At 31.6% G+C, this 12,790-nt stretch overlaps 1 protein-coding gene across 2 annotated transcripts in view; it reads right to left on the bottom strand.

Moving 5' to 3' along the window:
- The window catches only part of LOC129808019 (uncharacterized), a 50,358-nt gene that overhangs the window by 25,409 nt on the left and 12,159 nt on the right, over nucleotides 1–12,790 (bottom strand). The window lies entirely within an intron of this gene.

Raw genomic sequence — 12,790 nt, 5'->3', positions numbered from 1 at the left:
AATAGGGAGGTTAACCGATTTTTCGAAATCGGTTAACCGTTGCTGGAATCACTACTAGAAATAAAAAAAATACTTAAATATTTAAGGAACTTTGAGAACAAAAAGAAGTGACGGATGTTGCAAGCTGTCCGAAATTTGGTACAGTTACCCTATTTACACTGTTTTTACTTTGAAAATAAATGAGATTAGGATTAAGTTAACATTAATGCAGTTTCATTTATCTAGATCGAACTTGGAGAAGAATGTTCTTAGACAGATCCCTAGATGCAGAAAGGCTGTCTCCTAAGGCCTTTAGGCACGAGATTTAGCCCAGTTTTTTAAAATTTTAAATTTTTAACTCTAAATAATAAGCAATCGCAATGATTTTAAATTCTACATCAATTAAGAAATTAGAGTAGTTAAGCCATATGGTTAAACCTTAGGTCTGAGAACTATTTTATAAGATCAAGACTATATTTTAAAGGTTTTATAATAGATTTAAGATTTAAGTGCTCGTGGATCTTCTTAAATTGTTTATTAAATCTCCATTTTATGTTTTCTGAGGAACATTACGATTGCTATCAAAGTCATTAGCCAGCATAAAAGAAGATGGTATGGAAAATAAAATAATTCTAAGAGAATTCACTATCTTTTTGACCTCTATCACTGAAAATAGACAGAGTTTTTTGAGTTCGAGCAATAAAATTTACAATTGAAAACTGCAAGGTATCGTCTTTAGATTATTTCTCGCAAAATATTTAATAAGATTCCCAAACACGCCGCATTAATTTATATTTCAATGTCGTCTGCATTTATGCGAATAGTGTTAAAAAATTTATCATCAGCACGTGATCATTAAATATTGAGATATTTATGAATTTTATAAACAAACACGAATAAATATCCCCATTGCCTTTTTCTATTGAATAATATCTCATTTTGGTAATAAGAATTAACCAGAAATTCTTCTTGAAAAATTATGTGTGGGTGATGATCGATTGTACATAACCTTCTTCGTTTGCTTATGCTAACGACTTTAGCAAATATCGATAATTGAGATGTTTAGCATTTGGAATTTTTTTTGTACTATCCTGAATTATACAAGAAAGATTGGTTTCTGCATCAGGATGAACTTTTCCCGCTTTAAATGTCGAAAGTTGCCTCCAGATGGGCAAAATTTCATATGGGATCATCATCAATGATCAAAATGTTAAGATGGCAAAATTGGCTGTGTCATGATCTTTCTCTTTTGCGGAGGCGTTGGTTCATATTTCCCACCCTGGTCAAGGAAAAATAACTAAGATCTTGAGTATGGTTCATGTTCTTTTAGAGGTCAAGCTGGAGTATTTTGCTGGAATTAATGTATGCGTGACTTGAAGACGCTTTTCCAACGAACAATTACTCAATACGATGAGCCACTCTTGGTGCCAGTTTATCACCTTCTGCTCACAACAATGTTGTCAACAAATCATCGAATAAATTAATACTGTGAATCTCTTAAAGTTACTCATTCAGAAAAAATGTTTACCAGATGATAAAAAAAATTCTATTCATCTCATAAATGTTCTATGAAGATTTTTCCACTTAATGAGCTTTTTTTCTGTGTTTTCTTCATTTTTAAACGATGTGTTTTCTCACAATATCCGGGTTCTGTCGGACCCTTCTCTTCCGTTTTGACCCCATTAATCTGCATAACGATCCTCAAGTTATCAGTGGCAATCACAACAACTAAAAAAAGACTTCCGCTCACGAGGATCCAGCAATAATTCACGCTCATTCTTTTTGTATGTGTTGCCCAAAAAAGATTTAAAAAAAAAATGTGTTTCACTTTCGCTAAAATTTATGGTATTTGAAATTGGTCTTTTAAAAATAAACATTAAGCAAGACTTTCGATTGTTGATGCCTCTTTTTTTTAGTGGGTCTTTCGCTCAGCTTCTTCTCAATGTCTCCATGACATCAGACTGTTTATATTGGCAATTCGTTCCAAATACTTTGCACATGATTGAGCAAAATCTTCCATAAAAATCCCTTCCCCCCTGGGGATATCATTTACTCAGTAAATTAATGTGGCGTCAATGGTGTATATTTCTTTTTTTTTTGTGGTTGAGGAAATAACTAGTGGTATTTTTTTCACCTGTGCAATTGCAAAAGGTGACTCTGAGGAAGTTGCTGAATGTGTCCATGTGAAGAAATTCACTTTCTATCGTCAATACCTTTCAAAGACTCGCCACGGAAGGTGACCATGCTGGTGGGAGGATTTTTATCTCATTGGAAAATCATTTATATTAATTCTCAGCACAAAAATAACAAATATTCCGCATGTCTGGATGATTTATAAAACTTTTGCCACCTTTCACTATGGAGCTTCTTCTCCCATGTCTCCGAGACACCAAGATAACATTTTTCTGTGTGCAAATTCACTGATTAATAAAAGTACCGCCAACATTGGAGGACTATACAATGGGCTTGAATGAGGAAAAAGTATTTCCATTGTTTAGAGAGCAAACCACCGAAAAAAAAATGTGATTCATTCAAATTATAAATTCTCTAAATTAGTGTTGTACTTGCTCTTGACTTTCATACAATCACACCTGAGAGAAAACTCGTGGGCTCACTTTTTCAAGTGAGTCGGGGGCACTCCCCAGAGGTCACATTGGGAATTACTCACAATCCATAAATATCAGTTTGATACCAAACCTTCTTCCCCACCAAATATAAATGTCTAAATATCCCATACGTATCATACACTTGCAAACATTATTAGTTTTTTTGAAGATCATACAGACAAATTGACTGGTTAAAAGAGATCAAAGTGGATAAGCTTTAAGTCTATTAACTGATCCCCCTAGATGGAAACCTTCTCAACACCTCCAATTTCACAGCTCAAGTAATTTTCAAGACTTCTCTCTTAATGAATTCATATATGAGTGTGGGACTTTAACCAACATTAACGTATAATTTTCACTTCCTTCTTGAAAACCTAAAATAGTATTGTGTTCAATAATTAAAAAAAATTAACATGCGTAATTTATCGATTGGTTTTCTTTTCTGAAATTAGAGATTTTTGAAATAAAAAGAATATCTTATCGTCGCTATCACAATGTTCGTTGTGATTGTAACATGAAATTGGATTTTTTTGAGGATTTTTTTTAAATCTAATTAAATATTAAAAAAATAGAAGTTCAAGTTTGAATAACTAAAAAATGTTAATTAAGTTGAGATTTTAAGTATAAAAAACCAAAAATAGACAAATATGCAGATCCATTCAATACGATTGAATTATATTTATATTTTTACAGAACTGCAGACCAAACAATATGAGATAGTAACTTGGGATTTCCGAGAGGCCCTCCCGGTATTACAATATCAAAAGTTAAAAAGCTCTAGAAGCGCAGGGAGGGGCCGTTACCCTAAAATCAAAAATAATTCAATAACATTGACATTTAGCACACATTAAGGACATTTTTCTCTGAAGTGTTTTTACAGTTTTGAAATGTCTTTTGTTGGATCTTATGAGCTCTCCAAAGAGTTCAAAATCATTTAAATTTGGATAAAAAATTGATAGAAAACAAAAATTGATTAAATATACATTAAAATATTTGTGCAAAATCTGATTTTTAAAATGGGTTTCTAAGAGAATTTTGGGTACATTTTTGATCGATTTTTCTCAAAGGAAGGTACAATGTTGTCTTGGAAGAAATTTTTGGGGTCTTAAAGAGAATTTTCATTCTAATTTTGAAAAAAAAACTTCTCGGAATTCTATTCAAGAAAAAGTCTTTTTGGTGGTTCTAGCAAATTTCAGCACGAAATCCGTCAAAAAATTAATTTAAATTCAATTTTTAACACATAAAAGAAGAATATTTCTCTTCTTTATCTAAATTCTAAATAGGATAGAATTAACTAGTGCTTTTCTACATCTATGACAAATCCCCTTGGACATATCTGATCAATTCTCACAAATTCTAAGCCTTTTCAAACCGTTTACAAACCAATATTTTTGATAAGTGATTTTTTTTCCATAAATTTTATTACTTCTGAGCAATTTTGGACAAATTTTGATGAGAACTATGAATCGGTTTTAATTGTTTAAGAACCGGTAAACACAAAATAACAAAATGGAAAAGAATTATGTGGAAAGCTCAAACTCGTGTGATTGATTAACAACTTTATGAGCCTATATAAATAATGCGTCACGAATTCGTGCATTTCGCAAAGCCAGTATGTGCTTTGTCATCGTTTTCCCATTTAATTTTTCATTAACCTACACAAACATTACTATATGTACATTTTATATCTAAGAAGAATTTATGATTCTAAACCAAATTCCAGCTTAATTTGACTTGCAGATTAGTTTTAAAATTTAAAACTTACCCAAAAATTTTAATTTAATTAAAAAACAGCATAGGGGGTCGTGGTGCAATTGGTAAGAGCGTGCGGCTCTTGGGCGGTGTGACCCCCGGCTCGATTGTCACAGTTGTGAGTTCGAGTCCCGCCCGGTGCAATGATTGAAGCGTCTGAATGGACATTTTTCACGAAACATTGTAAACCTAATAAAACATTTGTAAACCGAACAATGTACAAAATGTCAATTAAAGCCCGATACATCGAAATAAATAAATAAATAAATAAACAGCATATTTCCTTTACATATTTTTTCGACAAAATAGAAAATTTATTTAATTCGAGCTTTTAAGGAAATAAAAGCATAAATTTTTAATTATATTTTCTGAAATTTTCGTTTTTAAAATTTTAAAAATTTAGCCATTGGGAGCTGACTTTTGGAGACGATTTTTTGAAGAAAAATAAACGTACTTTTCCGTGGACAAAATTTTGAGAGTATGTTCATCTTACGTCATAAAACTAAATTTTGCCTAGCTAATGAGTTAAACTCGTACTTGAACGGTAGATTATTTTTACTTTGAACACAACTTGCTTTACTAGACAAAACGTGGTGTCAAATTCGCTTTAAATTGTAATTTTTGTATAAAGTTTTGCCAAAAATCCAAATTTTTGGCAATTGAAAAATTGAATTGGAAAATATTTTGTTTTTTTTTTTTAATTTTATTTCCGGTGATTATACTCTGAGTAATCTTGTCCACGGAAAAACATGTATTTTCCAAAAAAGATGTTCGAAAATTAGGCCACATTTAATTTTTATGTTTAATTTTTAAGATTTTTTTAATGAAAATTTCAGAAAATATAATTTTGATGTAATTTTATATGCTTGAAAACTTAAAATAAAAAAAAATCACAAAAAAATTAGAGAAATTATAGCGTTTTCCAGTCTTTTTGACCAACGTAACCCCTTAATAAAAACTGTTTGAAATACAGTCGAGGAGGAAGAATTACGATAAATACAAAAAATAAAAAAAAATATCACGATCATGTTTTAAATTAAAGGATAATATGAATGGATTTTTAACCAATTTTTATTTGTTTGTCGACACGATTTTATTAATATGTTTAGGATATGTTTTAGATTGAACTAATCTGTTAAATATTTTAAAGATGTTTATTTATTATTAATAAACATTTCAATAGTTATTCTTTTATATTCCAAAATGAAACCTTTTAAAGATTATGATTTTTTTTTAAATTTTTTGTATAATCGATTTTATTACTCAGGCTGTAAAAGCGAAAAAAACTTTATAAATCTGCATAAAATATTTTATTACAAAGCTTTTAAAAAGCAAAAAAGTGTTTTATTTCACACTAAATCTACCAAGACCGGACAAATTGACTGGTTTATAAACTTTTCAAAATTTACAATTTTAAAATAATTTCTTAAAAAATGCAAGTAACATATTTTTCAGTGTTTAGGGTAAAGTGATATAATTTGGAATTAGTGATACAAGTTGGACAATTCGCCGGTACAAGTTGGACATGGCCTCTTTCTTGATAAATACAGTACAAAATTGGTTTTTAAGCACAAGGAACCAAATTATAAAACTAAAGCATAACATATATACAAATAAAAATGAAGTACTAAATTTATCAAGACTAAAAGCCCTTTCCAAATTGTACCTTTGTCCAATTTGTACCACTACTGTCCAACTTGTACCACTTTATACTAATTCTAATTTTTTTCTCTTTTCCCACAAAATTTGTTGGATATCAAATCTACCGCGGTCTGTCATTTAACCCAGAGTACTATCAAAAACGACCAAAAACGGTGGTTATGTTTAAATTTAGTGTTAACCCTTTAACGACGATACACTTTTTACGGACTAAAAATCAGCAATAACCTTGGAAAGTCCAACAGAGTCTGATTCGGTGTATTTTGTGCTTCTATGAACGATAGGGACAAAAATAGCCCAAAAATTTAAATAATTTTTCTGACAATACCAATGAATAATATTTTTCGATTTAATGATAAATATTACGTATGAGTATTGTAGTTTTTATTGCCAAAAGGGTTTTGCATAAAAATAATTGGAATTTGAGAATTTAAAAATTCGCCATTTTTGAGCTTAAATATTTACTACATAGCAAACAGCTAGAAGCTTGCAAAAAATATTCTAGATTCCTTCAATCTTCTACTTTGCAATTATGTACAGACATAAGAAAAAAATAACTTTAGGTAGTCTGGAAAAATTATTTTCTTTATGGGACACCGGTGTTCCAATCGTCCTTAAAGGGTTAAAGTGTGTCAGTTGGTCTGTTTTAAAATTCTAAGGGGAGCAAGGAAGAAACCACCACGTGTGTTTAAGGCTTTTTCGGAACTAAATCAGTGCTCCTGGACAGTCCCCGTGGACTTACTGATCCTTCCACCGCGGGGCAAAAATTGAGTGTCGAAAAAAGCCCAAAGCAAGTTGAAGTCCTGCAGCAAGCTTAAATGCTAAATCGTAAAATCGCATTAAAAATTTTCCTTTGTAAAATAAAGTCTGTTAATTAACTATATTTTTTAATAAGTGTTTGATTAGCTGAAAAGCAGACATATCCAGGAAGTTTGCGAGTCTTCATAAAATATTTGAAAGCCTTGCTAAACTTCCTAATTCTAATCTTATGGAATTTTCAAAGTTTTGTCTCTCCAGCTTCCATTTATTTGCTGCTAATTGGAAATAACAATATTGACACTCGACAGTCACTCTCCATGAAGATCTGTAATATTTGTACTTTCCATTTCATGGTTTTTCTGTACATTTATTTGATTTTTAAAAATAGCCCATGAGAAGTTCAACAAAAAGTGAGACTTTTTCTTTGAGATCGATTTTGAGCTTTTCGTAGGTAATCACCAGGCGCCTCCATGCAGTTGAGCATTGACGTCAGGGAATTCTGAGAAGATTCACATTCCGATTATGGAAAAAAATAGCTCGCTTATTGATCTCATGTGTTGGTTCTTATAATCCTGTTGTATCTGAATTCACGGAACTCTGTGGTGGCAGGGTGGATATTGAAGAATAACAGATACAGTAGAGTGTATTAATGGTATTAATGCTAAAAATGTGAAAAACCAGTTTTTGCGTCTTTGACATTTATCAAAAGTTTAAAAGTGGATGAAAAACGTGGAGATCAAGAGGCAAAATTAATTACGTGATTTTGTTGTCGTGCTTCTTGTCTCTCACAAACCAAATAGACCAAATAAAAGCAATTCCCCTTCGATGGAAGAGACCAAATTCTTGAGTCGCTGAACTTTCGATTCTTGCTTCATGACGTGTGATTCTCACTTTTTCTTTTCTTTGCTTGGATATTCTAGTCTCAAGAGGTTCTAATTATTGAGTCATGATTGGCACTCTCTCGATGGATGTTCTTTTTTTTTTATTTTGGCCATGCCGCATGACGCACGAGGAATCCAAAAGAGGCGGAAAAATGTTGAACTTTCAATCTTTGCAACAGGTTCTACAACACTCATACTTTTATTAAACCGAAAATGCATCGTAACATTCAATTTCAGGTGATCTTTCACGAAAATGTTTTTTTTTTTATTTCAGCGATAAAATATAATCGATCAGCTTCGTTTTCACCGTTGATCGAGCGAGAAGAACAAATTGTTTGAATGAGAGAGAAATTGTGAAATAATCCAGTAGAATCCTTGAACGGAAAATCTCAAATCAAATTACTGATTTTCTTCACGCATGCAGAGTTAATATAAATTTCCGCAGTTTTCCTCTCCACACAAATATTGATGAAAAATTCCCCTTATATAGAAAAAAATTAACGCTTCTATTTTAGCAAACACTATAATTAATCTGCAAATTATATTACCAAATTCTTCAGAAGTAAAATGTTACAGTGATTCATTGGTGAAAAATCCCATTTTTTTTGGTTTTTGTAATAATTAAATATGTAGTGATTTTTTATGTGAAATTGTTTTCAGTCGAATTTCAAGAAATTTCTGTTTTCTCAAATTGTTTTAATCTTATGTTAAATTATTCATTTTATAATTTGAGACAAGTCTTCACCTAATCAACTCTTCACGCTACGAATGGAAAAATCTCGAATTTTTAATTAACTTCCTCTGAAACTATCGATTTTGGCCAAAATTTATTTAACTCACCGATTTAAAATCAATCAAATGCTAATTGATATTATCATTTTGAAGAGGCGATATTGGCAAAAGTGTTGTAGTTGTATTGAGTGAAATTTTCTCAAATGAACTTAAAGAGAGGAAAAAAAATACCGCAAAAATATCATTTAAAATCATGGTCATTCACAAATGTGTAAAAAATCATTAAAATTCACCAGCAGTGTTCTTAAAACAATGTTGTTAATAATTCATGAACTACAACAAAAAGTCAACAGACTTATTCTCTTTCCCGCTGCTGAATTGAGAAGTGTATCTATGCTTGTTTTTTCGACAAGGCGTCTCAAAATTCATGTTATTATGTCAAGATCAGAATTGCAGAATAAAATGATAATCCCGATGTAGCTTAAACATCGAGAAATATACTTGTTATACTGCTTTTAAGAAATAAAAATACCTAATTTACCAAATAAAATAGTCTGGCATGTGTCTGCAAGTTTGAAATAATAAAAAAAGAATTATAGAATTAAGTTTAGCCGTTTTTCTTTGACTGGAACCGCATTTGTAACGTTATGTATTTTTTCAATACTTTTTTTTAATTTTAAATAATTAAAATTTCTTAAATTTAGATTCTTTCAGAGGAATTACGGTTCGGTGGAATGTAGCAGGAGATAGACGCAAACACTGAATCTTTCGTGATTTTCGCAATTTTATTCTCTACGGCGTTTCCTGGATGGATGTCCTCTTCATCAGGAAAATTGTTGAATTGAATTGTAGACCTGATGAAGAGCACATCCATCCTCGAAACTTCGTAGAGAACTAAATTGCGAAAATTAAGAAAGGTTCAGTGTTTCCGTCTATTTTAGATTTTTTATTTAGTGAGAAAGAGCCGGGCTTGGCCCTAAAACAAATCGTTTAAATAGATTTAATTATTATGATAACCGAGTAAAATGCATGAGATACATAGGGTCGGAGGAACGTCTGTTCGACAGGGAACCCCTATTGACACTTTTGTCAAAATATTGAAAATTATTTAATGTAACTAGTAAAATATAAGTAATATAACGTTTTTTTCTGTAATATACCTTTTACTATAAACAGATATGTTCAAATTTCGTATCCCAAATGGTACAAAGTAGGGTGTCAATAGGTGCTGACACGAATTCTTAAAGTGTCAATACACGTTCCTTTCACCCTATAACAATATTTAAAAAAAATAGAATATTATTAAAATCTGACTTTTAACAATTTATTAACATCTGACTTTAACATCTAATAAAAGGAAGGAATAAAATAAAAACACGACAAATATCCCAACTTTGCGAAACCTACGAAATAGACCGTTCCTTTCATTATATTTTTGCACAGTTTTTGAACCCGTAATAGTTTAATATGGATTTCAACACGTTCAAAAATTAACGGAAAACATAGAGCACAAATATAGAAATTGAAAATTAGTGTGAAGATGTGCATTTTTTAATACTTTGAACTTGTATCATGAAAAACTTGTATCATCAGGGGATACTGGGGCAAAAAGTAACAAAATGTATGTTTTATTTTTTTACAAGCTACCCGAGTGCCCCAGAACTTTCTAATTGGCACAGTTTTATAGAAAATTTATCACTCTACAACTTTGTGAAAGTCATTTTCCTCTATTTTGTAAGAAATACATTTATCGAGCCGTTGTCTAAAAGGTAATTTTGTGACCATTCTCAAAAATGCTGGGGCAAATAGTATCAGGCATGGGATAAAATTGTCACATTTTGATTCGCTTAATTACAGGCTCGCGTAAGTTAAAAAATACCTAGATGACATGTTTTCATAATAAATTTAGTCACCTACACCTTTATAGAACAGTGTTTTTTCTAAGAAATGAAAAGAAACAAACAGAAACTGCAAAACGTTTGACCAATGCAAAATAAACAAAAAATGGCGACACATGGTTTTTGTTACTTTTTGCCCCATACCTTTTATTACTTTTCACTCCAACATTTTTTAATAAAAGAATGCCCGGAGAAAAAGATCTTTGGAAAATACTAAAACGGATAGCGGTTTGGTATTCAAAAAATCCAAATCTTTTAAGGAAATATTCAGCATTACATCAATTTTGGAATATAAATAGGTAAAAATGTTGTCCGGGATCTCGACACAATCAATTATTCACTCTGCAAGACCCACGAAGCAGAGCCCGATGATCCCCCCTCTGTAGCCTGATCAATTGTGAACTTTTTTTTCTCACATTGACGATTACTCTGTTGCTACCACGAAAGGAAAACCTCACACGTTTAAAAACAACAGAGGTGACATGATTACTTATTTTCGATAGTATCGACTGTGGGTTCTGAAAAATTTAAACGATAGCTGTACTTCTTGTAGCTAATATAGATATTTAGCAACAGTCACATTTTCTTAAGAATGTCACAATAAATGGCCTAACGATGCGTAAAAAGTCATAATTGACTTAATCTAAGAGATATAAATTTATCGATACTATCGATTCGACAGTATCGAAAAGTTATCATTCCACCCCAGGGCTAATTCAAAATTGGTTTTTCTAAATTTATTGTTTGAATTCTAAGAAACGTACGACAATTAAGGTTTATGGATGCTATCTATGAAAAAAAATTTAAGCTGCTATCTTTTTTTTATCTTGGAAGATAATGAATTTTTAAATTTTTGATTTGTACTAATAATAGTAATAATAATTTTACTTCATTTTTATCATCTGCGGCTGCCGCCGACTTCACAAAACCGACTTCATCGGGCAAGACGGCAGAAAATCCCGAATAATTAGTCGTATAGGCCATTACATAATTTGTAGAACAATTTAATGAATTTATAAACAGTTATCATTCATTTTCAACCGCTTATCCCTATTCGAGTTCGCGGGCCTATGACATCAAAATTAGCAGCTTACGCTTGTCGATCCTCCGCCACTTCAGGAAGATGTTCGGATCACACAGAAAAATGAAAAATTCTTAAACAGAAACACCCGGGAATTTAATTTCAAATCCCGTCCAATAAATGCCAATGCCCTAATTTTAAATCCTTGATCATTTAGTTTTAGTTGCAATTTGCAAATCTGTAGACATTTTTCACTTTCCAGCTAATGCTGAACTTAAGTTCCCGATCTCTTAACTTGAAAGAGCTAGGGATTCTAGCCCATTTTTTTCGCTCAGAGCTTCTAAACTTAAACGTCTCGGGGATTCACGTCCAGTTTAAGTTCCCAGGATCTTATATATTCTTAAATTTAGAGTCAAAATTTTTCTGTGTGATGCGATTCCAAGGCGCTCCCACGCAAGATCCTGAATTTTATTCAGCCATCTTGTCCTAGGTCTACCCTGAGGTCTAGGTTTCCTCACAATGGCTTGCATAGCTTTTCTGGGGAATCTTTAATCAGTTATCATATATCATACAATGCAAATTAGAACCAATGAAGTGCTTTGAAGCTGCCTGATTAGCTTTGATTTGTTACTTTTTGCCCCAGTCTCTCCTATAATGAAATATACCCAGTAGATTAGACTTTCAATCACTAATTACATTAAGACCATATCGATTTGAAAGATTTCGATGATAACCAGTGAGATTCTTCTTCACCTTAAGACCTTTTTAATCTTGCCTAGAGCCTTCGGTCCGGATATGGAACTTGTTCAGTGATCAACTAAGACTGTGTTTTTGTGGTTTCTTGAGGATTCGTTAAATTTGTGGAAATTAAGGAAAAAACATTACTAGCAGGAAAATCAGCCCGGAAGGTTTGTATGGGATTTAAATATTTCACAATATTATAGTAATTTTTTTTAAAAAAATTTCTTCTTGCTGCAGATTCTTTCTGTTGACGTATTTGGCGTTTTAAGACGATATCCCTTACTGCTTAGTCTCAATTTCCGAAAAAAAATGTTTATATAAATAAGTAGCAATATCCGAGAAATCAGTTACTGGTATTTTATCGACTGAGACCTATAAAGTTGTATTGAAAATTTAGGGACTCTAAAAAAAAAATATAAAGTTGACCAAAACGGTTGAGAAACGGGATCTCTGGAGTGATTTAACTCTAACCCTGAAAAATTCGATATAAACAATTTATTACGTCATGTATCTATGAACATATTTTCCGCCTGGTAACATACGAAATATATCCGAAAATAAAAGAAATCAGTCAAACCGTTTTCAAAAAAGTCAAAAAATACATGGAGTGATAGGAGAGAAATGACAGAAATGAGAAAAAGTAACGCCTAAATTACATTAAAATACCAAAACAACAAAACACAAACAACGTTTCCATAAAATATATTTTTATGGGGGGGTCATCGAAAACCGAAAGTTGATATTTCTTACCGTTTGAATTTA

This window comes from Phlebotomus papatasi, chromosome 3, assembly GCF_024763615.1.
Source record: "Phlebotomus papatasi isolate M1 chromosome 3, Ppap_2.1, whole genome shotgun sequence".
NCBI lineage: Eukaryota > Metazoa > Arthropoda > Insecta > Diptera > Psychodidae > Phlebotomus > Phlebotomus papatasi.
The sequence above is the reverse complement of the archived record's forward strand: the minus strand, read 5'-3'. Positions and strand labels throughout refer to the sequence as shown.